Source organism: Mirounga angustirostris, unplaced genomic scaffold, assembly GCF_029215605.1.
Source record: "Mirounga angustirostris isolate CCGP_5_RB_7025 unplaced genomic scaffold, mMirAng1.0.hap1 SCAF_11, whole genome shotgun sequence".
Lineage (NCBI taxonomy): Eukaryota > Metazoa > Chordata > Mammalia > Carnivora > Phocidae > Mirounga > Mirounga angustirostris.
This window is the reverse complement of record NW_026991719.1, coordinates 64,541,832-64,569,480: the sequence shown is the minus strand read 5'-3', so window position 1 is coordinate 64,569,480 and position 27,649 is coordinate 64,541,832.

The following is a 27,649-nucleotide window of genomic DNA, read 5'->3' as shown; positions in this document are numbered from 1 at the left end:
GCTACCATAAAACCCAGTAATTGTACTACTGGGTATTTACCCCAAAGATACAAACGTAGGGATCCAAAGGGGTATGTGCACCCTGATGTTTATAGCAGCAATGTCCACAATAACCAAACTATGGAAAGAGCCAAGATGCCCACTGACAGATGAATGGATAAAGAAGAAGTGGTATATTTATAAAATGGAATATTATGCAGCCACCAAAAGGAATGAAATCTTGCCATTTGCAACGACGTGGATGGAACTGGAGGGTATTATGCTGAGCGAAATAAGTCAATCAGAGAAAGACATGTATCATATGACCTCACTGATATGAGGAATTCTTAATCTCAGAGGGTTGCTGGAGTGGTGGGGGGGGTGGGAAGGATGGGGTTCCTGGGTGATAGACATTGGGGAGGGTATGTGCTATGGTGAGTGCTGTGAATTGTGTAGGACTGTTGAATCACAGACCTATACCTCTGAAACAAATAATACATTATATGTTAAAAAAGAAGAAGAAGAAGATAGCAGGAAGGGAAAATGAAGGGGGGGAAATTGGAAGGGGAGATGAACCATGAGAGACTATGAACTCTGAGAAACAAACTGAGGGTTCTGGAGGGGGTTGGGGTGATGGGTTAGCCAGGTGATGGGTATTAAAGAGGGCACATACTGAATGGAGCACTGGGTGTTATACACAAACAATGAATCATGGAAGACTACATCAAAAACTAATGATATATGGTGATTAACATAACATAATAAAAAAAGAAAAAAGTGGTATATATATTATACAATGGAATACTACTAAGCCTTCAAAAAGAATGAAATCTTGCCATTTGCAACAACATGGATGGAGCTAAAGTGTATTATGCTAAGTGAAATAAGTCAACCAGAGAAAGATGAATACCATAGGATTTCACTCATCTATGGAGTTTATGAAACAAAATGGAAGAACATATGGGAAGGAGTAAAAGGAGAGAGAGAGAGGGAAACAAATCACGAGAGACTCAAGTATAGATAACAAACTGAGGGTTGATGGAGGGAGGTGGGTTCGGGATGGGATAGATGGGTGATGGGTATTAAGGAGGCTACTTGTTATAATGAGATTTAGTGATAAACCACTGAACTCTACTCCTGAAACCAATATTGAACTGCATGTCAACTAATGATAATTTAAATAAACATAAATAAATAAAACAAAGCAAAACAAAACAAAAACCGAGAAAATAACAAGTATTGTTGAGGATGTGGAAAAATCAGAACCTGTTTACTGTTGATGGCAATGTTTTCACATTTTTTTTATTCTTATGTTAATCCCCATACATTACATCATTAGTTTTAGATGTAGTGTCCCATGATTCATTGTTTGTGCATAACACCCAGTGCTCCATGCAGAATGTGCCCTCCTCAATACCCACCACCAGGCTAACCCATCCTCCCACCCCCCTGCCCTCTAGAACCCTCAGTTTGTTTTTCAGAGTACATCGTGTCTCATGGTTCATCTACCCCTCCGATTTCCCCCACTTCATTCTTCTCCTCCTGCTACCTTCTTCTTCTTCTTTTTTTTTTCTTAACATATATTGCATTATTTGTTTCAGAGGTACAGATCTGAGACTCAACAGTCTTGCACAATTCACAGCGCTTACCAGAGCACATACCCTCCGCAGTGTCTATCACCCAGTCACCCCATCCCTCCCACCACACCCCCCACTCCAGCAACCCTCAGTTTGTTTCCTGCAATTAAGAATTCCTCATATCAGTGAGATCATATGATACATGTTTGACTTATTTCGCTCAACATAATACCCGCAAGTTCCATCCACGTCGTTGCAAATGGCAAGATCGCATTCCTTTTGATGGCTACATAATATTCCATGGTATATATATACCACTTCTTCTTTATCCATTCATCTGTCGATGGACATCTTGGCTCTTTCCACAGTTTAGCTATTGTGGACATTGCTGCTATAAACATCGGGGTGCACGTACCCCTTCGGATCCCTACTTTTGTATCTTTGGGGTAAATACCCAGTAGTACAATTGCTGGATCATATGGTAGCTCTATTTTCAACTTTTTGAGGAACCTCCATACTGTTTTCCAGAGTGGCTGCACCAGCTTGCATTCCCACCAACAGTGTAGGAGGGTTCCCCTTTCTCTGCATCCCCGCCAACATCTGTCGTTTCCTGACTTGTTAATTTTAGCCATTCTGATTGGTGTGAGGTGGTATCTCATTGAGGTTTTGATTTGGATTTCCCTGATGCTGAGCGATATTGAGCACTTTTTCATGTGTCTGTTGGCCATTTGGATGGCTTCTTTGGAAAAATGTCTGTTCATGTCTTCTGCCCATTTCTTGATTGGATTCTTTGTTCTTTGGGTGTTGAGTTTGATGAGTTCTTTATAGATTTTGGATACTAGCCCTTTATCTGATATGTCATTTGCAAATATCTTCTCCCATTCTGTTGGTTGTCTTTTGGTTTTGTTGACTGTTTCCTTTGTTTTGCAAAAGCTTTTTATCTTGATGAAGTCCCAATAGCTCATTTTTGCCCTTGCTTCCCTTGCCTTTGGCGATGTTTCTAGGAAGAAGTTGCTTCGGCTGAGGTCAAAGAGGTTGCTGCCTGTGTTCTCCTTTAGGATTTTGATGGACTCCTGTCTCACATTGAGGTCTTTCAACCATTTGGAGTCTATTTTTGTGTGTGGTGTAAGGAAATGGTCCAGTTTCATGTTTCTGCATGTGGCTATCCAATTTTGCCAACACCGTTTGTTGAAGAGACAGTCTTTTTTCCAGTGGACATTCTTTCCTGCTTTGTCAAAGATGAGTTGACTATAGAGTTGAGGGTTCATTTGTGGGCTCTCTATTCTGTTCCATTGATCTATGTATCTGTTTTTGTGCCAGTACCATACTGTCTTGATGATGACAGCTTTGTAATAGAGCTGGAAGCCTGGAATTGTGATGCCACCAGCCTTGCTTTTCTTTTTCAACATTCCTCTGGCTATGCGAGGTCTTTTCTGGTTCCATACAAATTTTAGGATTATTTGTTCCATTTCTTTGAAAAAAGTGGATGGTATTTTGATGGGGATTGCATTGATCGTGTAGATTGCTCTAGGTAGCATTGACATCTTCACAATATTTGTTCTTCCAATCCATGAGCATGGAACGTTTTTCCATTTCTCTGGGTCTTCCTCAATTTCTTTCATGAGTATTTTATAGTTTTCTGAGTACAGATCCTTTGTCTCTTTGGTTAGATTTATTCCTAGGTATCTTATGGTTTTGGGTGCAATTGTAAATGGGATCGACTCCTTAATTTCTCTTTCATCTGTCTTGTTGTTGGTGTATAGGAATGCCACTGACTTCTGTGCATTGATTTTATATCCTGCCACTTTACTGAATTCCTGTATGAGTTCTAGCAGTTTTGGGGTGGAGTCTTTGGGGTTTTCCACATAAAGTATCATATCATCTGCAAAGAGTGAGAGTTTGACTTCTTCTTTGCCAGTTTGGATGCCTTTGATTTCTTTTTGTTGTCTGATTGTTGTGGCTAGGACTTCGAATACTATGTTGAACAGCAGTGGTGATAGTGGACATCCCTGCCGCGTTCCTGATCTTAGGGGAAAAACTCTCAGTTTTTCCCCATTGAGAATGATATTCACTATAGGTTTTTCGTAGATGGCTTTTATGATATTGAGGTTGTACCCTCTATTCCTATACTCTGAAGAGTTTTGATCAAGAAAGGATGCTGTGCTTTGTCAAAAGCTTTTTCTGCATCTATTGAGAGGATCATATGATTCTTGTTCTTTCTTTTGTTAATGTATTGTATCGCATTGATTGATTTGCGGATGTTGAACCAACCCTGCAGCCCAAGGATAAATCCCACTTGGTCATGGTGAATAACACTTTTAATGTACTGTTGGATCCTATTGGCTAGTATTTTGGTGAGAATTTTTGCATCCATGTTCAGCAGGGATATTGGTCTGTAATTCTCCTTTTGGATGGGGTCTTTGTCTGGTTTTGGGATCAAGGTAATGCTGGCCTCATAAAATGAGTTTGGAAGTTCTCCTTCCGTTTCTATTTTTTCGAAGAGTTTCAGAAGAATAGGTATTAATTCTTCTGGAAATGTTTGGTAGAATTCCCCTGGGAAGCCATCTGGCCCTGGGCTTTTGTTTTTTCGGAGATTTTTGATGACTGCTTCAATTTCCTTAGTGGTTATAGATCTGTTCAGGTTTTCTATTTCTTCCTGGTTCAGTTTTGGTAGTTGATACATCTCTAGGGATGCATCCATTTCTTCCAGGCTATCGAATTTGCTGGCATAGAGTTGCTCATAATATGTTCTTATAATTGTTTGTATTTCTTTGGTGTTGGTTGTGGTCCCTCCTCTTTCATTCATGATTTTGTTGATTTGGGTAATGTCTCTTCTCTTTTTGATCAGTCTGGCCAGGGGTTTATCAATCTTGTTAATTCTTTCAAAGAACCAGCTCCTAGTTTCGTTGATTTGTTCTACTGTTCTTTTAGTTTCTATTTCATTGATTTCTGCTCTGATCTTTATTATTTCTCTTCTCCTGCTGGGTTTAGGCTTTATTTGCTGTTCTTTCTCCAGCTCCTTTAGGTGTAGGGTTAGGTTGTGTACTTGAGACCTTTCTTGTTTCTTGAGAAAGGCTTGTATTGCTATATACTTTCCACTTAGGACTGCCTTTGCTGCATCCCAAAGATTTTGAATAGTTGTGTTTTCATTTTCATTGGTTTCCATGTATTTTTTAAATTCTTCTTTAATTTCCTGGTTGACCCATTCATTCTTCAGTAGGATGTTCTTTAGCCTCCATGTATTTGAGTTCTTTCTGACTTTCCTCTTTGACTAAGTTCTAGTTTCAAAGCATTGTGGTCTGAAAATAGGCAGGGAATGATCCCAATCTTTTGGTACTGGTTGAGACCTGATTTATGACCTAGGATGTGATCTATTCTGGAGAATGTTCCATGGGCACTAGAGAAGAATGTGTATTCCGTTGCTTTGGGATGGAATGTTCTGAATATGTCTGTGAAGTCCATTTGGTCCAGTGTGTCATTTAAAGTCTTTATTTCCTTGTTGATCTTTTCCTTAAACGATTTGTCCATTTCAGTGAGGGGGGTGTTAAAGTCCCCCACTATTATTGTATTGTTGTCAATGTGTTTCTTTGCTTTTGTTATTAATTGCCTTATATAATTGGCTGCTTCCATGTTAGGGGCATAGATATTTACAAATGTTAGATCTTCTTGTTGGATAGACCCTTTTAGTATGATATAGTGTCCTTCCTCATCTCTTATTACAGTCTTTGGTTTAAAATCTAATTTGTCTGATATAAGGATTGCCACCCCAGCTTTCTTTTGGTGTCCATTAGCATGGTAAATGGTTTTCCACCCCCTCACTTTCCATCTGGGGGTGTCTTTGGTTCTAAAATGAGTCTCTTGCAGACAGCATATCAATGGGTCTTGTTTTTTAATCCAGTCTGATAGCCTGTGTCTTTTGATTGGGGCATTTAGCCCATTTACATTCAGGGTAACTATTGAAAGATAGGAATTTAGTGCCATTGTATTGCCTGTAAGGTGACTGTTACCGTATATTGTCTGTGTTCCTTCCTGGTCTATGTTGCTTTTAGGCTCTCTCTTTGCTTAGAGGGCCCCTTACAGGATTTCTTGTAGGGCTGGTTTTGTGCTTGCAAATTCCTTTAGTTTTTGTTTGTCCTGGAAGCTTTTTATCTCTCCTTCAATTTTCAATGACAGCCTAGCTGGATATAGTATTCTTGGCTGCATATTTTTCTCATTTAGTGCTCTGAATATATCCTGCTAGTCCTTTCTGGCCTGCCAGGTCTCTGTGGATAGGTCTGTTGCCAATCTAATGTTTCTACCCTTGTAGGTTACATATCTCTTCTCCCAGGCTGCTTTCAGGATTTTCTCTTTGTCTATGAGACTCGTAAGTTTTACTATTAGATGTTGGGGTGTTGACCTATTTTTATTGATTTTGAGAGGGGTTCTCTGTGCCTCCTAGATTTTGATGCCTGTTTCCTTCCCCAAATTAGGGAAGTTCTCTGCTATAATTTGCTCCATTATACCTTCTGCCCCTCTCTCTTTATTCTTCTTCTGGGATCCCAATTATTCTAATGTTGTTTCGTCTTATGGTATCGCCTATCTCTCGAATTCTGCCCTCGTGATCCAGTAGTTATTTATCTCTCTTTTTCTCAGCTTCTTTATTTTCCATCATTTGGTCTTCTATATTACTGATTCTCTCTTCTGCCTCATTTATCCTAGCAGGTAGTGTCCCCATTTTTGATGCACCTAATTAATAGCCTTTTTGATTTTGACTTGGTTAGATTTTAGTTCTTTTACTTCTCCAGAAAGGGTTTCTCTAATAACTTCTATATTTTTTTCAAGCCCAGCTAGTATCTTTAAAGTGATGATTCTGAACTCTAGATCTGACATTGTACTAATGTCCATATTGAGTAGGTCCCTGGCAGTCGGTACTACCTCTTGTTCTTTTTGTTGAGGTGATTTTTTCCGTCTTGTCATTTTGTGCAGAGGAGAATAGATTAATGAGAGAACAAAATGCTAGCAGAGTAACAACATCCCCAGAAAATATAGTCTAAACAAATCAGAAAAGACCTGAAGCAGTGGAAAAAGAAAAGGAAAGAGAAAAAAAGAAAAAGAAAAAAAAGAAAAAGATAAAGATAAAGATAAAAACAAACAAAAACAAACAAAACAAAACAACAACAAAAAAAACAGAATGTGATCAAATATGATCAGGCTGGTATATAGATCAGTGCCACACACTAGATTTGGGGTGTATTTTGGTCTTTTAGAAGAAAGTGCCTCCCGAAATTTTAAAGAAAGAAAAACTTATATATGTACAAAAATAAGGGTTGATATGATGAAGGGATGGAATATGACTGTAAAGGTGGAAATTATAAAAAAAAGTTTATAAAAGGAATTGAGAAGAAGTTGTTTGAAAAAGGAAAGAAGAGGATTTAAAAAAAGAGAAAAAAGAAAAAAAAAGGGCGAGAATGTGATCAGGCAGGGGAGTAGAAAAAACCATATACTAGAGATTTAGGGTATATTTTAATCTGTTAGAGGAGACTATCTCAAAATTTTAAAGAGAGAACAACTTATATATATAAGCCAAAAATATGGGTAACTACTATGAAGGGATAGGATATGACTCTAAAAATGACAAATAAAAATGTTTTTTTAAAAAAAGGGATTGATAAGATGTTGGTTGAAAAAGGGAAAAAGAGAAATTCAAAAAGAAAAAAAGACAGTTAAAAAAAATTAACTTTGAAAGACTAAAGAATCATGGTAAAAAAGCCATGAATTCTATGTGCAGTATTCCCCTAGCGCTGGAGTTCTGCCATTCTCATTGATCAGTAAACTTGGTCTTGGCTGGCTGTTCTCGCTGATCTTCTGGGGGAGGGGCCTGTTGCCGTGGTTTCCAAATGTCTTTGCTGGAGGCAGAATTGCCCCACCCTTGCCCCCTCCCAGCTAAGTAATCTGCTCGGGTTTGCTCTCCGGAGCTTTTGTTCCCTGCGAGCTTTCGGTACAGCTTTGGAGGTGGAGAGTGAAAATGGCGGCCTCCCAATCTCCGACCCTGAGTAGCCAAGAACTCAGGGCCCCGCTCCTCAGTGAGCCCCCAGTGAAAAGCCGTCAGTCACTCCCGTCTCCCCGGTCTCCGGCCGCACTCCGTGCTCACCCAGCCTGTGACCGCGCATTTCTATCTCTGGCACCCGACCCCGGGTGGAGTCTCCAAACCCAGCAGATCCCTGCGGTGCACTCCCGCGCGGCTCCTCCCGGGGGAGGAAGGTGAGTCTCCCCGGATCTGCCGCTTGTTGGGTCCCTGCTGGAGGAGCAGTGGCCCGACTGTGCCGCAGATCATGGTTTATGGCAACCCCAAGCTAAGAGCCCGCACCTGGGCTCTGCCTCTGCAGCCGGCTTCCCTGCTCTGTTACCTGGGAGCTCTGCCACACTCAGGCACCCCCGGTCTTTCTGTGACCCTGAGGGTCCTGAGACCCCACTGTCCCGGAGGGTTCCACCCCCCGCTTAGCCACCAGAGTGACGTCCCTCAGCGGAGCAGACTTTTAAAAGTTCCGATTTTGTGCTCCGTGGTTCTATCACTTGCCAGAAGCGGCCGACGGAGGCCCCTCCCCCACCGTCTATCCTCCCGAATATCGCCTCGGATTCACTTCTCCGCACGTCCTACCTTCCAGAAAGTGGTCGCTTTTCTGTTCAGAGAGTTGTTGCTCTTCTTTTCTTCGATCTCCTGTTGAGTTTGTAGGTGTTCAGAATGGTTTGATCCCTATCCAGCTAAATTCCTGAGAGGAGACGAAATCCACGTCTCCTACTCCTCCGCCATCCCCAACTCACTGTTACATATAACCTTAAGAATTACACTGTCAAGTCTATAGAGTCAAAGTTTCTGGTTTTCCCTTACAATTTGGCCACAAGATAGAGAAGGTATTTTATTTAAAGTATTCATGCAGGGGCGCCTGGGTGGCTCAGTCGTTAATCACTCAGGTTATGATCCCAAGGTCCTGAGATCAAGTCCCACATTGGGCTCCCTGCTCAGCGGGAAGCCTGCTTCTCCCTCTCCCACTGCCCCTGCTTGTGTTCCCTCTCTCGCTGTGTATCTCTCTGTCAAATAAATAAATAAAATCTTTAAAAAAATATCCATGCAAATTTCATGCCAGTATGTTACAAGATAGGTTTAACATTAAATTATGACACAAGACATGAGAAGACTTTTCTGACTCTGCACCTTTTCATTTCAATGTAGTATAGAGGTTCATTGCTGTGTTATTTTAGTGCTTATTTTTTTTCCAGGATGAGATAGGAAATTGTTTCTTTCCTCTTGAGAGCATTAAAATTTTCATTAAACTTAACACTCATTGAAAAAAATCATTGTATATATCCATTTTGAACAACAGTCATTATAATTGGAATCTAAGGAGGGGTGGGAATGCATAAAAGGAATTTTCCCTAAGTCTTTCTCTATGGCAAAGTTGCTAAAAATATTTACTTTTTTTTAAGTTTTTTTCAGTTTTTTGATTTTTTATTATTATTCAGCCATCAGAAAGGATGAATACCTACCATTTGCATCGACATGGATGGAACTGGAGGGGATTATGCTAAGTGAAATGAGTCAAGCAGAGAAAGACAATTATCATACGGTTTCACTCATATGTGGAACATAAGGAATAGTGTGGAGGACCACATGGGAAGGGAGGAAAAACTGAATGGGAAGAAATCAGAGAGGGAGACAAACCATGAGAGACTCTGGACTCCGTGAAAAAAACTGAGGGTTACAGAAGGGAGGGGGGTGGGAGGATGGGGTAGCAGGGTGATGGGTATTAAAGAGGGCATGTGTGGTGATGAGCACTGGGTGTTATATGCAACTAATGAATCGTTGAACACTAAAAACAAACAAACAAACAAAAAATATGGTTTACTCATGATGCTCTTTATAGAAAGGATCACTACATTTGCAAACAGAAGTCACAAAATGTATATTGCTAGGTATGAGAATGGCAAACTACTTCACTACATCATTTGCTCCAGTACCTAGATAAATTTAGCAAGTAGCAAAGAGATCTTGCCATCTAATCTAGAATATGCTTATTTATCTTGTTACCAGCAGGCAGAATATCATGTAGGCAATTGTAAACTGAAATGCACAGTGATAACCTAGTAACCTTATATTTTTGTAAGGAATGAAACTCAGAAATTGTCTTGAGAATTTGTTTAAGTCAGGCTTGCTGAATTCATTTTGAATATATTTAAAAAGAGTATAAAAGATGAAACTAAGTCTGAGATAGAATTAACAAAGTGTTTGTTTATAAACTTGTTGCATAGGAAACCATCTGCCTTAACTTTTGTTCCAGCAGAGATTCAAGGGTACTAAAAAGGAAGTTTTATAGAGTAAAAGGATGCCATAATGATACAGTGTCTGATTGGCAAACTTTTAAGATTTTTTTTTTTTTAAATAAAGACTTTATAATTGGTCTTCAGGCACAGTTGACAATCCTAGGTTGTCTGTGAGGAGGCAAGTGAGCAGTTTGGGACATTCCAAAAGTGAGGACTGTTCAAAGATAAGAGCAGAAGGTTTTCTGCGGCTAGCCTTTTTCTCAAACAAGTCAGTGTCAATGGGTGCTTTTTTTAAATGAAAATGGTTCTTATGAGACACTGACTACCATGGTAGGCATCAGCCCATTACAAGTCCATACTTCCACTATGACTGCAAAGTGGCTAATATTCTGTACCAATGGCATTCCTAATGTTTTTACACTTATGGCAAGCACAAAATCACAAATTTCATGAGCCTGGCTGAAACAACACATGCAGAAGCATGCACACATACATGTACTGCTATACATTCATGTGTGTGCAAACACACACACATAAAACCCTCAACCTTGATCCCTTGTGTTCGAAGAGCTGCCTTATAGTAAACGACTATTTAAGTTGGTTACACTGATTAAAAGACATCTTGTAATGAATCCCAGGCAACAAGTCATAACATTATATAATTACCAGAGCAAATCATATAAAAAGAAAAATCTAATGCCAAATATATCACTGCAATACAGTCCAACTTCAGAATGTCTTTCATAGCTTGCAACACAGGTGCATTTTATTTTTGAAAGGACAGTGGTGAAAATAAAAGCAATATTTGGATTAAAGCTCATGGGTTAGAACTTTTGTTATATCAAAAGTGACCAAAGAATAGTTATTACTGGTTGAAGTAACTATTTTTAAAGATTTTAATAGCTATCCCTGGGTGGTTAGTGAGTATTGTGGTCAGAAGTATTATCATTAAATTAATTGCAGGGATTAATGTGGCTTTTAGTACTTACTTGCATAGTCATGCCTGGGGCTGGCCAACACTCTACCACTGCCACCATCTTCCTTTTATTGATATTTTGTGTTGAATGACAATCCCCTATTTCCTCATTTATTTTATTGAAAGATATTGGACAGGGGCTGATGATTGTAGACTATCATAAAGAGATTTTTAAAGTTTTAATTGGTCCCTAGAGACAATAAAACAGAGATCCATCTTCAACTGACATGGAAAGGGGTGAAAAAAGGAGAGAATAAAATAAGCTGGAGCAGACCACACACCGTGCCTACCCTCAACCTCAGAACCTAAGAACACTATCTAGCTCAAGCAGTAAAGAATAGTGGTTAAAGGATTGGGTTCTAGAGCCAAAATTACCTGCATTCAGATTATTGATCTGCTGCTTTATTAGACATATAATCTTGGATAAGTTATTTAATTATCTGTGCCTTGGTGTCATCACTTATAAAATGGAGTTAATATTAGCAACCTTCTTGAGTATTAAGGTGAATTAATATATGTTAAGTACTTGAAATCATGACTGGCATGTAGTAATTTAAAGTAATTTAATTTTAGCTTTTAAGTAATCACATGCATTGCATTGGTCAAATTATAGCTAACATTTATTAAATACTTACTACATGTCAGCTCCCTCCCTGAAGGATCACTGCAGGCTAGCTGGGTCCTTTGCCCAAGACGCTTGTTCCTTTCCAGGTGGCCTATTCTAAATTCTGGTAACACTTATTCCCTAAAAATGGTGTCAGTCCTGTTCTTACTAGTTTCTTTTGGACCTCTCTCATCAGGACTTTTATGTAGTATGAGCCCTTTTCAAATGTTCTGAAGATTCTGGTTACATGCCTGCTGGCACACTGGATGCAGGCACCTAAAAAAAATACATAAACTCTTGAGAGCTAAGCAGGCACTGGTTGAACCAAAAAGCATCTCTGAATGGGAAGAAATCAGAGAGGGAGACAAACCATGAGAGACTCTGGACTCTGGGAAACAAACTGAGGGTTACAGAAGGGAGGGGGGTGAGGAGATGGGGTAACCAGGTGATGAGTATTAAGGAGGGCACGTGATGTGATGAGCACTGGGTGTTATACACAACTACTGAATCACTGAACACCACATCAAAGACTACTGATGCACTATATGTTGGCTAGTTATAAAAAAAAAAATGCACCTCCAGACAGGCCCTAAGTTTCTATCCTTCTTTATTTTTTTAAAAGATTTTATGTATTTATTTGACAGAGAGAGACACAGCGAGAGAGGGAACACAAGCAGGGGCAGTGGGAGAGGGAGAAGCAGACTTCCCTTGGAGCAGGGAGCCCGATGTGGGGCTCGATCCCAGGACCCTGGGACCATGACCTGAGCCGAAGGCAGACACTTAACGACTGAGCCACCCAGTTGCCCCAGTTTCCATCCTTCTTGTTTTCTTTTTTTTTTTTAACCTCCTTAATCCTTACCTTCTTCAAGCCCCACCAAAAGTGTCATCTTTTCTGTGGTAAATGTATACAATGAAATATTATTCAGCCATAAAAATAATGAAATCTTGTTATTCATGACAACATGGATTGACCTAGAGGGTATTACACTAAGTGAAATAAGTAAAATAGGGAAAGACAAATAACCACGATTTAATTTATATGTGGAGTCTAAAAAAAAAAAAAAAAAACAAGACAAATTAACAAACAGACTAATAAATACAGAGACCAAACTGGTGGTTGCTACAGAGTAAGGATATGGGGGAATGGGCAAATAGATGAAGGGAATTAAACGGTACAAACTTACAAACTGTCAGTTATAAAATAAGTCACAGGATGAAAAGTACATTACAAGGAATATAGCCAATAATATTATAATAACTTTGTATGGTGACATGATAACTATACTTATTTTGGTGAGCATTGTGTAATGTGTAAAGTTGTCAAATTACTATGTTGTGCACCTAAAATTAATATAACATATGTCAACTATACTTCAATTTTTAAAAAGGCAAACTGGGCAAACGTCAGATAGGAGATTCCTACTTTATGCTTAATTAAGACATGTAAATGGTGGCTGAAATTGGTCTGAAATATTTAAATCATTACTCTTTATTTTGCAGAGTGTGCAATTTGCAAATGAATTTGCAAATGTTAATTAAACATAAGTATGATGTAAAAAAGTCTCATCTCTTATTAGTCTCTTTATATGAAATGCTTGGTGACTGACATTTGCATAGTAATTCATTAATTCAACATTTAGTGAATGTCCCTTTTGTGTCAGATACTACAGATGCTTGCAGCTCAGACATGAATAAAACATGGATGAGTTGCCGGGTATTCAATCACTTCCCCACCTTTATGGCTTTCCCTTGTCTCTCCCTGGCCAGAGCCTCAGACAAAGTAAAAGGCTGGGACTAAAGGAAGTGAAAAATAATGCTAGTGGAGAATCTTAATGTTTCTAAAAGAACACCAAGATATATGGTGGTAGAAGTAGTGAAGGAGCTAATTCAACCACTTACTTTGTTATTAAGCTGTCAGTGACTGGGTCACAACCATCTGTGGTGGAGAGAAATCCATGTTTTCTTTTATTTCTTACCCAGTATTTTTGAGGACTAAGTTCCAGAAGTCAGAAAGAGTGAAAGGGATTCAAGGGAAGAAACAATAAAGCATCTATGTACTTGATAAATCCTGAAGTTTCTCTCAAATTAATACTGGCACAGAAGGAGACCAACTTTTCTTTCCTATCTCCTGATATCTCTATAGGAGATATTTTTAGGTACTTTGGGCTTTGACAGTCACACTAAAAGTCAGAGAAAGGTTTTATTGAAAGGTATCTACAGAGAGAACTCTATTAAAAAAAAAAAAAACACTAAGGGCAGTCTGGGGGTAAAAAGGGATTGTATTTTATTGTATTTTATTTATGGAAGTCCACATGTTCTTTTCATCTGCCTAAATAAAATTGCTCTGAGACTTAAGAGTTGGCCTATTGCTCAAAGCTTTGTTCATACATGCATCCCACCTTTTAGAATTTTATCCTTTTAGTTTAAGAACTGTATTGTGTCATATGCAGAACCCAGTTTCTGACTATAGACAAACTAGGTTCTAATCCCCACTCAGCCACACAAAAGTTGTGATGCTGTCTCATTAAACCATCCTAAGATTCCTTTATCTGAAAAATGGAGCTAATAACAGCCTATGAATAATTACCTGAGGAGTGCATCTGTAATGCATATGGAAAGCTTAGCACAAAACCTGGCACATAGAAGACTCTCAGATTGGGGCATTTCTTGGGCTCTCTTCTGTTCACCTAAATCCATCTCTGAGTCCTGACTGCAAATGCATGACTAGAAATTGACTTAGAAATATGTGAAGTGCCCAGTTCATGGAGCTTAAAAGCACAGAAGATGTTTTAGAATTCTGCCAAGGGGTGACCCTGGGTCTGGACCATAATTCCTTCATGCCACAGCCTCTAAGTCCCAACACAATTGAGTTTTGTCTACTTTGTTTTTCCTTTCTCCACAGCACTTTACTTTTGTTACCAAATCATCACTTGTTCTCATTTTCAGTTGTTGAGGTAAGTTTTATTTTTATCCTGGAAGTAGGGTGTCTAAATTTCTTTCTGTGAATAGAAATGAATGGTTTGGTCTGCCTGATGAAATCAGTCATTGGAAAATATACCCAAGAAGAGCTTTGTTCTAGGATCTGTTCTATATGACTATGAGGACTAGATTTCTAGAAAGTCAAAAGCCATCTACCCATTGCCCCCAGTCAATCAATCAATCAATCAATCAATTCAGGCAGCTTCAAAGAACCTGCAGATATCAAGCCAGAATAGTGAGCTTCCTCTGGGCAGATGATGTCCAGGTCCATCCTGAGAGCCCAGTAGGTTCCTTCTCCAGAGATACATAGTGCATCTTCCTGAGGTATGATTTTAAGAAGTATGTTTAATGTCAATAAGCACTTGCTTTGAGGCAGGCAGTGTGCTAATTTTCTTATATGCCCCATTTTATATAAACTCTCAACAACCCTATGAGATTGGTATTACTTGTCCCATTTTGCAGATGAAAAAACTAAGGTGCAGATAGCTTACACAATTTGTTCAGGGTCACAGGTAATGGAGAAACTGGTAATTTGAAGCCAGATCTGCCCAATTCTAAACCCCATACTCTTAACCATTATGCTATATTGCCACCAGTATATTCTCTCCAAGCTAGTGAGGTGTAGTAGGTACCCTTTTTCCTTGAATTTGCACATATCCCTGGAAGGCATATGACATAAGTTTTATCAGTTACTGATAGCTCCATTTGTGAGTTTCAAATATTTTCTTCATTCTTTCCTTCATTAACTAAACATTTACTGAGCACATACTTGTCACCAGGAATTGTATGTAGGTTTCGGGTGTACAAAAATAAAAATAAGATGCAGAACCAGCTCTCTAAGAGTTCAGTTTACTATTGTGTTGCCAATTGACAGGTTTGATTTGTTGGGGGCAAGCAGGATTATATTGATAAAAATGACTTTCCATTTTGTTCATCTTTGTATTCCAGCTCCTAATCAGTCACAGAATAGGTACTTAAACAAACAAACAAATAAATAGGGGTTTCCAAGTCAAGAGTCACCACCCTCCTGGTTTTACAAAGGAGAAGTCTTGGTGCCTGATGCCAAGGCAAAAATTCTAAAAGTTTAGGCTCCTGACAAGTGCTAAAAAAGCAGCTTCCCCCTTAAGGCATGAGAAAAACAGCCAATTTTTCCCCTTGAAGCAGCCTGTACCTTGTGTAGTGACAAAACAGAAAATGAAACGTGAAACAAACACATCCTGTCCATCAAACATTTCTAAGACCAACATGGAGTTAAAGGTACCACTGTTAACAAGCAGTATGGTCAATGGTGGATTAACTGTCTAATTTCTTATATTGACAAAGTGGTTGGCCATATATGGTGTGGTAGGAGATGCTATCACAATGTCAACCTGCAGTTGTGTCTGCCTAAGGATATGATCACTGCCTTACCCCCATTTTAATCCCCAGCACTGGCATACACAGTGCTTAAAATTCATACCCCTTTGATTTAGGGTAGTGGTTAATTAAAAAAAAACAAAAACAAAAAACTATGGCCAACCAGATCTTGATAATATATATAAACAACTGAAAAAGAACTTACTGGAGGTATGAAGCATTGTCCAAAGACATTTTGATGGGCTAAGGGAGTTAAAAGTTAACATTGAATATATTAAAATCAGGCTTAGGTATGACATTCCAGTGAGCTGGGTTAGAGCTTGGTCTAACTGGCCTCAAACATCCCACATAGCTCAAATACTACAACACATTTTTCTTGGAACTCTCCCAACCTGTTTTATCATCATCATTTTTTTATTTTATTATGTTATGTTGATCACCATACATTACATCATTAGTTTTTGATGTAGTGTTCCATGATTCATTGTTTTAACACCACCTTCTACCTACAAAGCCTTGGAGCATATAAAACTCCCTTTTACATGTAGTCTTATTGGATGTTCACAATGAGCTTATGAGAATCGTATGTCCAATAAATATTTATATAGGGAAAATGTTTTCCAGGATAAGAAGGTATCCCAGGGTCATGTGAATGATAGGATGGAATCTGCCATTGAAGCTTGCAAATGCTATTATCTTTGTGGAGTGACACACGCACGTCAGGATACTTCTTTGCTACTGACAAAGTGATTTATCAAAGAAGAATGTATATATTCTATTGTGTATCAGCCTATTCTGATACATACTATATATTTTATATTATATATCTATATATCTGTTTAATATTATGTATATATATATTCTATATATATTGCAGAGATGAATATGACTATGAAGGCATCAGTGGAACATGAGATAAGTAAATACAACTTTCTCATCTGAATCATAAAATATATGCTTTCTTTCCCGAAATGAAAAATGGGTTTTACTTATGGAAACATAAGCACAATCATTTGAATTTAGATTGCTGCTTAACAAGCCCATTTAGATTCTGGGCAAGTCAATGGACACAAGTCATTTACAAACAATATAATTGGTCAAAATCTTTTTGCTGAAGGAGAACTCAATCAACTGGGCTCTTATCCCTGAAAACCAAACGATCTGGCCATATGCATTTGTCTTCTTTCCATCCTTTTGCATAATTGAAAATCATCCCATTATAAATAAAGATGCTGAGTAATATTATCTAATATTTCTACAGTATTGCATAGGTTACTAATAACATTGATATGCATTATCTCATGTAATCATGGTGACCTCCCTTTGAAGTAGTTACTATCCCATTTTATAGTTGAGGAAACTGAAAATAAGTGATTAAGTAACTGGCTCAATTTCATATAGCTAACAAGTAGCAGGACTACAGTTAAATTTAGGTCTTCTGGCTATAATTCCAAAGTTTTAGTCATGACACTTTACTCTTGCTATGGAAAACATTTACTTCTATCCATTGGTAACAATTATATTTCAAACTCTGGTAAAAATCCATAAAAACATTTTGCCATGTAACATTTTCCTATGTAGCAAATCAGCAAAACTCTGCCTTCTGGAAAATATAAAGCAGCTATACTTGTTTTCCTACATAAATTGATATTGGAATGATTTGGAGGACCAAGTCAAGGAAGAAATAGTGAGCAGTTTGTTTGCCTAATATGGTTGCTAAGGCAATAGGAGGCTTTCACTGTTTATGCTTTTGAAAATCAAATGCTTTTTAAAATTTACCACTTGAATCAAACAATATAAAAGTATTGGACTCCTATTTCAGGAATATCACATGTAGAGTGTCTTCAGGGATACATTTTTTTTTTTTTATGGAGGGAGACAACATGGTCCTTACCAGGCAGTTAATGGAACGGTTAACTATTTTTATTGTTTCTCAGTGTGTCCAGGCTTTGTGAGACACATGGGTAGTGTCCTTGCAGTGGCCAACACCAGAGGAGGTGGCAAATATGGAGAGATGTGGCATAAAGGTGAGGTATATTCTCTATAGAAACACCAAACAAGGCATAGTCAAAGCTATATTTGAATGAGTTGATGGGATTAGGAGCAGAAAAGTGTTTTGGCTAAACAAGTGAAAAATAAAAATATTTTCAAACATGTTGCAGGCACCACTGCCTCTGTAAAAACAACTCAGCCTTTTCACATGCTGTTCCTTTATAGTGTATTTATTTTAATGAAGTACATATTTTTCAGAAGCATTCCCTATAGAGTATAATCAGAATTGTTCTTTTTAGCAATGCATGGGGTACATTTTTATTTATCACTGTCAGAAGTGAGTCTGTGGGGCACTTTTTGGTATTTATTCCCTCTCCTCTTAGTAAATGCCAGGCTGTTTAGTTAGCGTTCTTTGGCTCTCTCAAAACAGGCCATTTTCTCTTAAAAGAAAAGAGCAATCTAAAATAGAGCTTTTCTGTTCCTAATGTGAGCATCTTTTTGCTTGTTTTCTCTGATTTTCCCAATGTTGCTGAGAAATAATGTCCTCTTAGCATTGCTGCTGTGACTCTATCATAAGCAGGTTTTAGACCCAGGAGCTCAGTCATTTTTTTTTTTTTAATTCAGTCTCCATTCTCTGGGATCCTGAAGTGTGTATTCTAGTTGATTGAGGATAGTACTTCTATACTAAGCTTCATTCCCCAGACTGTAATAGTTTTTTAAAGCCCTACCTCTTCCTTCTCTTTATATATGGAGCACAGCCTCTCTCCCAGCCTTTTGTGTATTTAGAATTTATAGACTAAGTAATAGCCAGAGGAGGGTGTGTGAATTCATGTTCATTCCCACCAGCCCCAGACTTCTTTCCTCTTTCATCACTGGTCATCATTTATAAGAAGGCGTACTAGGACAAAGGTAGCCTCCAGTGCTCGGGTTGGTCAGCAGCACCAGGAGAGAGGGGTCTTCTCTCACAATAGGAAAGCAGATTTGTGTACATCCACTTGTTCCCTAACCTGAGGCCAAAGTTTGTGATTTTCTGCATCAAACCCAGTCTGCGAAGATGAGGGTAGGTCCACTTCAAACTCCTGCAAAGAGGAGGGGTGAGAAGTGCACCTGTGCAGAGCACTTCCATTTTCTCAGGGTGGGGGAAGCACACACAACCATGTCATCATTTGCTAGGTGGAACTCAGAAAAGGTTGAGCATGGCTTGAGGTTAAGATCAACTTCTCCAAAATCCAGGTTCTTTTTGATTACATGCTTTCATACTTTCACCCTCATGGTTCTCTGAGATAACAGATCATCTCTTCCTTTTGGGGCATTACCATTTAAGTTCTGGAAACTTGTACTTCAGAAGGTGCCTCCTCTCTGCTCTTCCACTAACTTCATTATCATTAGCCAAAAGCAGTTTCTCTCTGCTGGACAGCGATAGCCAGCAAGAAGCCCAAAGAGGACCCGTGTTTTTCCTAAGAATGCTAAGCTGAGCCTCTTGCTTAGAGCCCTTGGTGGCTTCCCACTGCCTTCAGGCAGAGGTGATCTGTGCAGCAAAGCCTGGAATGAGCCCTCCAGATGAACTGGTGATAAACTCTGAAAATAAAATGCTTTGAAGGAACACTAAAGTTAAACAGGTGCTGAGTTATTGCCAAAGGCTGGTGTATCTGAACATAGTATTTGTTTGAGAAGTCTTTTTTTCTAATAGAGAAAATACTTTTTTTTATTTTTTTAAGAGAGAGAAAGAGAGTGAGCCATGAGCATGGGGCTGGGGGAGGGGCAGAGGGAGAGGGAGAGAGAGAATCTTAAGCAGGCTCTACACCCAGCATGGAGCTCAATTCGGGGCTCAATCTCATGACCCTGAGATCATGACCTGAGCTGAAATCAAGAGTTGAATGCTTAACCCACTGAGCCACCCAGGTACCCCAAGAAAATACTTGTTACAGAGTCATCAAATCACTTCAATACCCAGATAATAAGAGAAATGTCCTGTTTTTGCAGATAATCTATAGGACAAGAAATTGTGTTACAGGCTTATGGGGATCACTTTCCTGGAAAACCTCCAGTGGCATTTAACAGAAAACTATCCCAGGAAACCTTGGGCCAATCTATTCACCACTCTTTACCTCAGTTTTTCCATTTGTACAATGAATGATGGGCTTCACTAAATAATATTTAAAGGGTTCTTCCAGCCCTGATGCCTTATGTTTTTTGAAATTCAAACAACTGGGTTACTAAAGAATTCTTTCTTTGAGTATAAAAAGGGTCTGGCATTTATGCTCATCCTAATACAATCTGAAAATTCAGAATAAGGAAAGGAGCAGATCTTTCTTTGGTCTAGACAGAGGTGCTGTTAACCTCACATAATTTCTGGCCCTGCAGTTTAATGGGGGAGCACCTGGACCATACATGAAGCCAGGTAGTCTATCCCGGACTATTAATAATTTTAAGCAAGGAAACTTTTAAAAATATTTTTTATTATGTTAGTCACCACACAGTACAACATTACTTTTTGATGTAGTGTTCAATGATTTATTAGCTGCATATAAGGTTCTTATTACAGCTAGACTTAGCTATATGTAAAATGTACTTCATAGTCAATAGCTCTGCATTATTCTTCTGGGGAAATAAAGCTTTTCTTGACTGGGTGAGGTTTTTGATATTTTTGTAAAATGTGATGAACTTCATCACAGAAGCAGTATGGATCAGTATCAAAGGATGCAAGTGAAAGTAAGAGCAGATCCTTTTCTATGTAGTAATGATAAGGACACTGTTTTGTTCTTGAGTAATCTCCCCAATCTCAAAATCATTCCTAATATAATGTTAAATACCTGCCCTCTCTTTTAAGAGATTTAACATTTACTTTATTTAATATCATAATTTCTACCATTTTCTTTTTTTTAAGGTTTTATTAATTTATTTAACAGAGAGAGAGACAGCGAGAGAGGGGAGTGGGAGAGGGAGAAGCAGGCCTCCCGCGGAGCAGGGAGCCTAATGTAGGGCCCGAGCCCAGGACCCCGAGCTCAGAATCTGAGCCAAAGGCAGATGCCTAACAACTGAGCCACCCAGGTGCCCCAATTTCTGCCATTTTAATTAGTTTTTATAAATGATTTGTATTTTTAGAAGGTTAGATCCTGATTTTTTATTTTTATTTTTAGCTAACATTTTCTCAATTTCTCTTTTGTAATCTGTATCACATTTTACAAAAATGTGTCTGTTGATTAGACATGTGAATTAAAGTAAATGTATCTTTTTAAAAACATTTTCTATGTTGAATAACGCTAAAAATGGCTGAAAGTAATTTTGTAAGTTCATTAGATATTTTCCCTTTAAGTATTTTTTTTTTAAAGAAAGAAAAGAAAAATACCCTGATTCAAAGCAGATGGAGCTGTCAAGGATCACTCACACAGGTGAGCTGAATTGAGCTGATTAGTTAAGTGCTTACAGCTGTTAGTTTAGACTTAGAGGAAATTGTAGAAGATCAGGTCTTCCCCTTACCGGATAAGATTTGAAACAATCATTGTGAATAAAAATAGAATTGTTATAAGAATTATGTTCCTTGGATTTGCAAAGTAAAATAAAGAACAAATGAAAAGCAAAAACACAAAGTGCCAAAGACTTCTCAAATTAGCAAATACAACAGAAGATTTTGAGCAGCTTCTTGTCTTAAAAGTGAGTTTATAGTAAGAAGTAATTCAAACACCTTAAGGCAGACTTAATGAAATGTAAAGTTCTCTGTGAAATAGCTAACATTTTTCCACTCAAATTTCGGTAAAAGTCTGAAATATAAAATATTTATTTGAAAGCTGAAATATTGCATATTCTATACAGATGCATTGAAGACTCCTAAAAATGTCAAAAACAACCAGAATTCTGTATGTGGCAGATAGCTGAACAAACATCCTCAATTTAATATTAGGTCTTTAAAGCCTCCAGGTGAGTAAGTTGAAAAAACGTCTTTAACTTTAGAATTTTTGATCATACAGTTTTATTTGACTAAAAACAGAAACAGGCCTAGCAAAGTGAGATTTATAGTTGCTCATTTCTGGAAACTGATCATTTATTATCAAACCCATCCTGCATAAAACTGCCAGATAAGATCTTATTATTACAGTGTTCTCTTACCTGAACACTTCCAATGGCTCCCCATCAGGAGCTAGATTAAAGCTCTAAGGCTTGATCTCAAAGACAAGACCCTCAAAAATCCAATCTAACCCACCTAATACTAAATATGGTGCAAACAGGGATTTGTCAGCCACCATAGTTTAAGCATCTAAACTAACCCACACTGTTATAACATTATTTTAAACTGTTTTTAATGTGTTCAAGTCTTGCCTCTCCAAATAGACTACAAATTCTTTGAGAACAAGAACCATGCCTTATACTTTTTTTTTATTCTGTTGAACATATCATTGTATAGAATATGCTCAAAGTATATTTGTCAAATGAATGAATCAATAACTGATCATGACAGGTGGCATATTTCACAGGTTTCAGTACAGAATAGAACATTTTGACCACAAGAAAGAAGTGAGTGTTTCTTTGAAGTGTAGCTGCAGTAAATGCTGGGCAGTTACAACTTTTCTGAGAAGAAAGTGAGGTTATATTCTACTTATAAGTAATCTGCCTGTTTTAGAGCAGATTTATTCCATTTTAATCAAGGTAAAATGATTTTTTTTACATTTTTTAAATTTTATTATGCTATATTAATCATCATACATTACATCATTAGTTTTTGATGTAGTGTTCCATGATTCATTGTTTGTGATCCTGCCACCATTAAAATGATGGCAATGGAATATTACAACCAATTTTATGCTCATAAATTCAAAAATTTAAAATAAATGGACCAATACCTCCAAAACTACAAAATATGAAAACAACTGAGATGAAATAGATAGCTGAAACAACCATATACCTATAATGGAAATTGGATTTGTAATTTAAAAGATGACATTGAGAAGGACTTTTGTAATGGCAGAGTAAGACTTCCAAAAATCTAATCCTCCATAAAAGCAAAAATGTGTTAAAATCAGCTTTTTTAGAAATCTGGAAAATTAGCAAAGGCTTGCAACAGAGGAGTGTTATTCTGAAACCACAGCTAAATTTTGGTAAGAGCAGTGAGGTTTGGGACATTATTTACCTTTCCCTATTCCCAACTCTCCCTTCCCCGCCTAACTCAGAAGTTCTTAAAAACAAATGGTTTATGGGGCGCCTGGATGACTCAGTCAATTGAGCATCTAACTCTTGATTTCAGCTCAGGTAGTAATCTCAGAGTTGTGGGATTGAGCCTCACCGTGGGCTCCACGCTCAGCAAGGAGTCTGCTTGAGATTCTCTCTCTCTCCCTCTGCCCCTCTCCCCTAAAAATAAATAAATAAATCTTTAAGAAAATTGTTTCAATAAGTGATGGGAATTAAGGAGTGTACTTGTGATGAGCACTGGATGTTGTATGTGTGTGAATCACTTAATTGTACAACTGAATCTAATATTACACTGTGTGTTAACTAGCTAAAATTTAAATAAAAACTAAAAAAAATAAGCAGATAGCCTCTCAGTTACTGTTATCTGTGAAAATTAACAGCTTAGCAGATCACTGGAGGGGAAGAACAAGTTGGGAGGTCCTCAAAGGTATAATTCCAAGATAATTGTTATTTTTTGATAAATTAGTCATCTCCTCCCTAAAAATCTGTACTCTTAGGGCTTATCTTTATCTGACATGACTCAGATTTCATTCAGTGGGAAGAGCCCATTTCATAAAACATTTGCTAAAATCAATCAGCCGCAATTCTTTTTCATCATATATAACTAAGATAGCAATAACAGTTGGGGCTAAAAACACACTCACCAAAAAACTTAAAAGGGAAAACTGGAGAGTGAGATATCCATAGCAGACTATGAAAAGCTCCAATATATTCCTGGGAATCTAGAAGGTTACACACATTCTCAGTACTGTGTTCATACCCAGAAAGATCCGAGAAGGTCTTCCTTCTCACCTCTAGCTAATCTTGAGGCTCTGTGTAAACAGAAAGTTTAGACTAAAGTCTAAAAGTGAAGACTAAGAGATGTAAACTGTTTGTTTGAACATTGAAGGCATGCCCCAACATACACAGAGAGCAACTCCTTAAGGTTGGGAGACTTAGTGGTTCAAAACATTTATTTATTTACTTACCTACTTATTTATTTATTTATTTATTTATTTATTTATTTATTCATACATTCATTCATTCATTCATTCATTATTTTATTACGTTATGTTATTCACCATACAGTACATCATTAGTTTTTGATGTAGTGTTCCAGGATTCATTGTTTGCGTATAACACCCCATGCTCAAAACATTTAAAGAAATCACTGTCGATCATTAACTGACCACTAAACTAACTGAACAGAAATGTCAGTGGCAGTACACAACAAAGAATACAGACTTTACAAAATTAGTCCCCCAAAGCCACTAAACAAACAGGAACAGTAACAACAACTAACAGAACCAACAACAAATCTTGGGGAAAGAGAGGGAATCTGATCATTAGAGTTGCTATGTTATATTATTTAAAATGTCTAATTATTAACAAAAAAATGTGACACATGAAAAGAAACAGGAAAACATGGCTCATACACAAGAAATAATCAATAGTACTTGTCCCTGAAGTGCCCACATGTGATATTTACTAAATGAAGACTTTAAATCAGCTTCTGTAATTATAAAAAAGAGCAAAAGGAACTTATGGAGTTGAAAAATATAGTTACTAAAATGAATAAAGTACTACAGAAGCTTAAGTGGAGATTGGAAGTGGCAAAAGAAAGAATCAGCAAACTGAAGACAAGTTAAATGTGATTTTGTGGTCTGAGAAGCCGAAAGGAAAAGCAATGAAGAATAAATGAACAGACCCTCAGAGACCAATGGGACACTATCAAGTGTATTAGCAGATGCAAATAAAAGTCTCCAAAGGAGAAGGGGCAAAGATAATATTTAAAAAATTAAAGGACAAAAACTTCTCAAATTAGAAATGATCTATACATCTAAGAAGCCGGTGAACTCCAAGTAAGATCAACAGAAAGAATCCACACCTGGACACATCATAGCTAAACTTTTGAAAGACAAAGACAAAGCAGCAAAAAAAGAAACTCATCACATTACAAGGCATCCTCAACATTAAAGAACTTGTCACCAGAAACTATTGAAAATAAAATGCTGTAGGATGATACATTCAATGTGCTGAAAGAAAAATATTATTAACAAATAATTTTATATTCACCAAAATTATCCTTCACAAATGAAGGCGAAGTACAGGCAAATTGTCACTAATAGATATGGTCTGTAAGAAATACTAAAGAGTGTCTTTCAACCTGAAGTGAAAGGACAACAGACAATAATTCTAATCCAGGGCGCCTGGGTGGCTCAGTTGGTTAGGCGACTGCCTTCGGCTCAGGTCATGATCCTGGAGTCCCGGGATCGAGTCCCGCATCGGGCTCCCTGCTCAGCAGGGAGTCTGCTTCTCCCTCTGACCCTCCCCCCTCTCATGCTCTCTCTATCTCATTCTCTCTCTCAAATAAATAAATAAAATCTTTAAAAAAAATAATTCTAATCCACACAAAAAATAGAGAGCTGGGGTAGACGTAATTACATATATAAATATATAATATATATAAATGTATTTTTGTTTATGACCTTTTTCCTATCTGATTTAAAAGACACTTCTATAGAGACACTTGGGTGGCTCAGTTGGTTAAGTGTCTGACTCGATCTCAGCTTAGGTTTTGATCTCAGGGTAAAGACACTTCTATAAAGTAATAATTATAAAATTATGCAGATCAGTTTATAATACATACAGATGTAAATTGTATGGCAATAGCATAGAAGACATTGAAAGGAACATAAATATATTGTTGTTATTACATTGGTATTAATCCAAGTTAAATGGCTATAAAATGTTAAATTTAATCCTCAGGGTAATCCCTGAGGGAAAAAAATGAAATACATTATAAAAGAAACAAAGGGGTGAAAATGGGACACTAGAAAATATCTATTTAACACAAAAGAGGCATTAGTGGAATAATATGGAACAAAAAAGAAGTCAGACATAAAACAAAAAGCAAAATGATAGATGTAGATTATATCTTATCAATAATTAAATTTAAATGAGTAAGCACTTCAAATAAAAGGCAGAAGTTGAAAAATGAACTAAAAACATGATCAATATACTGTCCAAGAGAGACATACTTTAGATTCAAAATCATAAATAGATTAAAGGAAAAAGATGGAAAAAAGATATACCATGCAAACAGTGACTAAAAGAGACTTGGAGTGAGTACACTAGTATCAGACAAAATATACTTTGAGACAAATATTGTTACTAGAGACAAAGAAGGCCACTGTATGACAATACTCATTCCATAATAAGATATAACGATAATAAACATAAATGCACATAACAAAACTGTCCCAAAATACAGGAAGCCAAAACTGATAGAATTGAAGGGAGAAATAGACAATTCAACAATAAAGTCCAAGACTTCAATGCCTTGTTTTCAGTAATGGATAGAACAATTAAGTAGAAGATTAGCAAGGAAATGGAGAACACTAAAAATATAAATCAACTAGACCTAACAGACCTCTATAGAACACTCAACAATAGCCTAATACACATTTTCACATATTTTCTCAAGTGCACATGGAACATGCTCCAAGAAAGACCATATACTAGGTCATTTTAAAAAGTCTCAATATATTTAAAAGAATTCTAATCATACCATGGAATGCGATTAGACATCCATAACAGAAGAAAATTTGGGGAAATACATTATGTAGAAATTAAATAACACATTACTGAAAACAAAAACAAACAAAAATTCAATGGGTGAAAAAAATCACAATAGAAATTTGAAAATATTTTTAAATGAATGAAAACTAAAGTACAATGTATTAAAATGTATGCATCTAAAGCAGCACTTAGAGGAAAATCCATAGCTGTAAATGTCTGACTTAAAATTAAGGAGGGCACCTGATATGATGAGCACTGGGTGTTATACACAACTGATGAATCATTGAACACTACATCAGAAACTAATATGTTGGCTAATTGAATTTAAATAAAAAATAAAATTAAAGAAAGATCTCAAATCAAGAATCTAAACTTTCCCTTTAAAAAATTGGAAAAATAAGAGTAAATTAAACCCAAAGCAAGCAGGAAAAAAAATACTGAAATTTACAGCAGAAATAAATGAAATGGAGCCTAGGAAAATAATAGTAAAAGTCAATGAACCAAAGATGCTTTTGGAAAAGAGTAACAAAATTGACCAACCTTTAACTAGGTTGACCAAGAAAAAAGAGAAGGAATACATTTTTAAAATCTGAAATAAAAGCAGGGATAATCACTACTAACATTACAAAAATAAAAAAGCATCATGAAAGAGTATTATAAACAATTTTATACCAACAAATTAGAAAATCTAGATGAAACAGATAAATTCCTAGAAAGAGCAAACTACCAAAACTCAATGAAGAGGAGTAGAAAGTCCGAATGGAAATATAACAAATAAATAGGTTACAGTAGTAATCAAAAAATGACCCAAAAAGAGAAGCTCAGGTCCAATTGGTTTCACTGGTAATACCCATCAAATATTTAAAGAATAACACCATTCTTCACAAATTAAAATGACAAGTTACCGGTAGAAGCTTATTGGAATAACAGCAGTGGCAGCAGCAACAAAAACAACAAAAGTAACCACAAATTCTGGCCAGGTAGAGGATAAACTGGATAACTAATACATTGTTGCTGGAAATTTAAAATGTACCTCTGCAGTACTATTTGGCAGTTTCCTAAAAACTAAACACACAACTACCATACAACACAACAATTGCACCCTTTCAGCATTTAATCAGAGAAATGAAAACTTAACCTTCA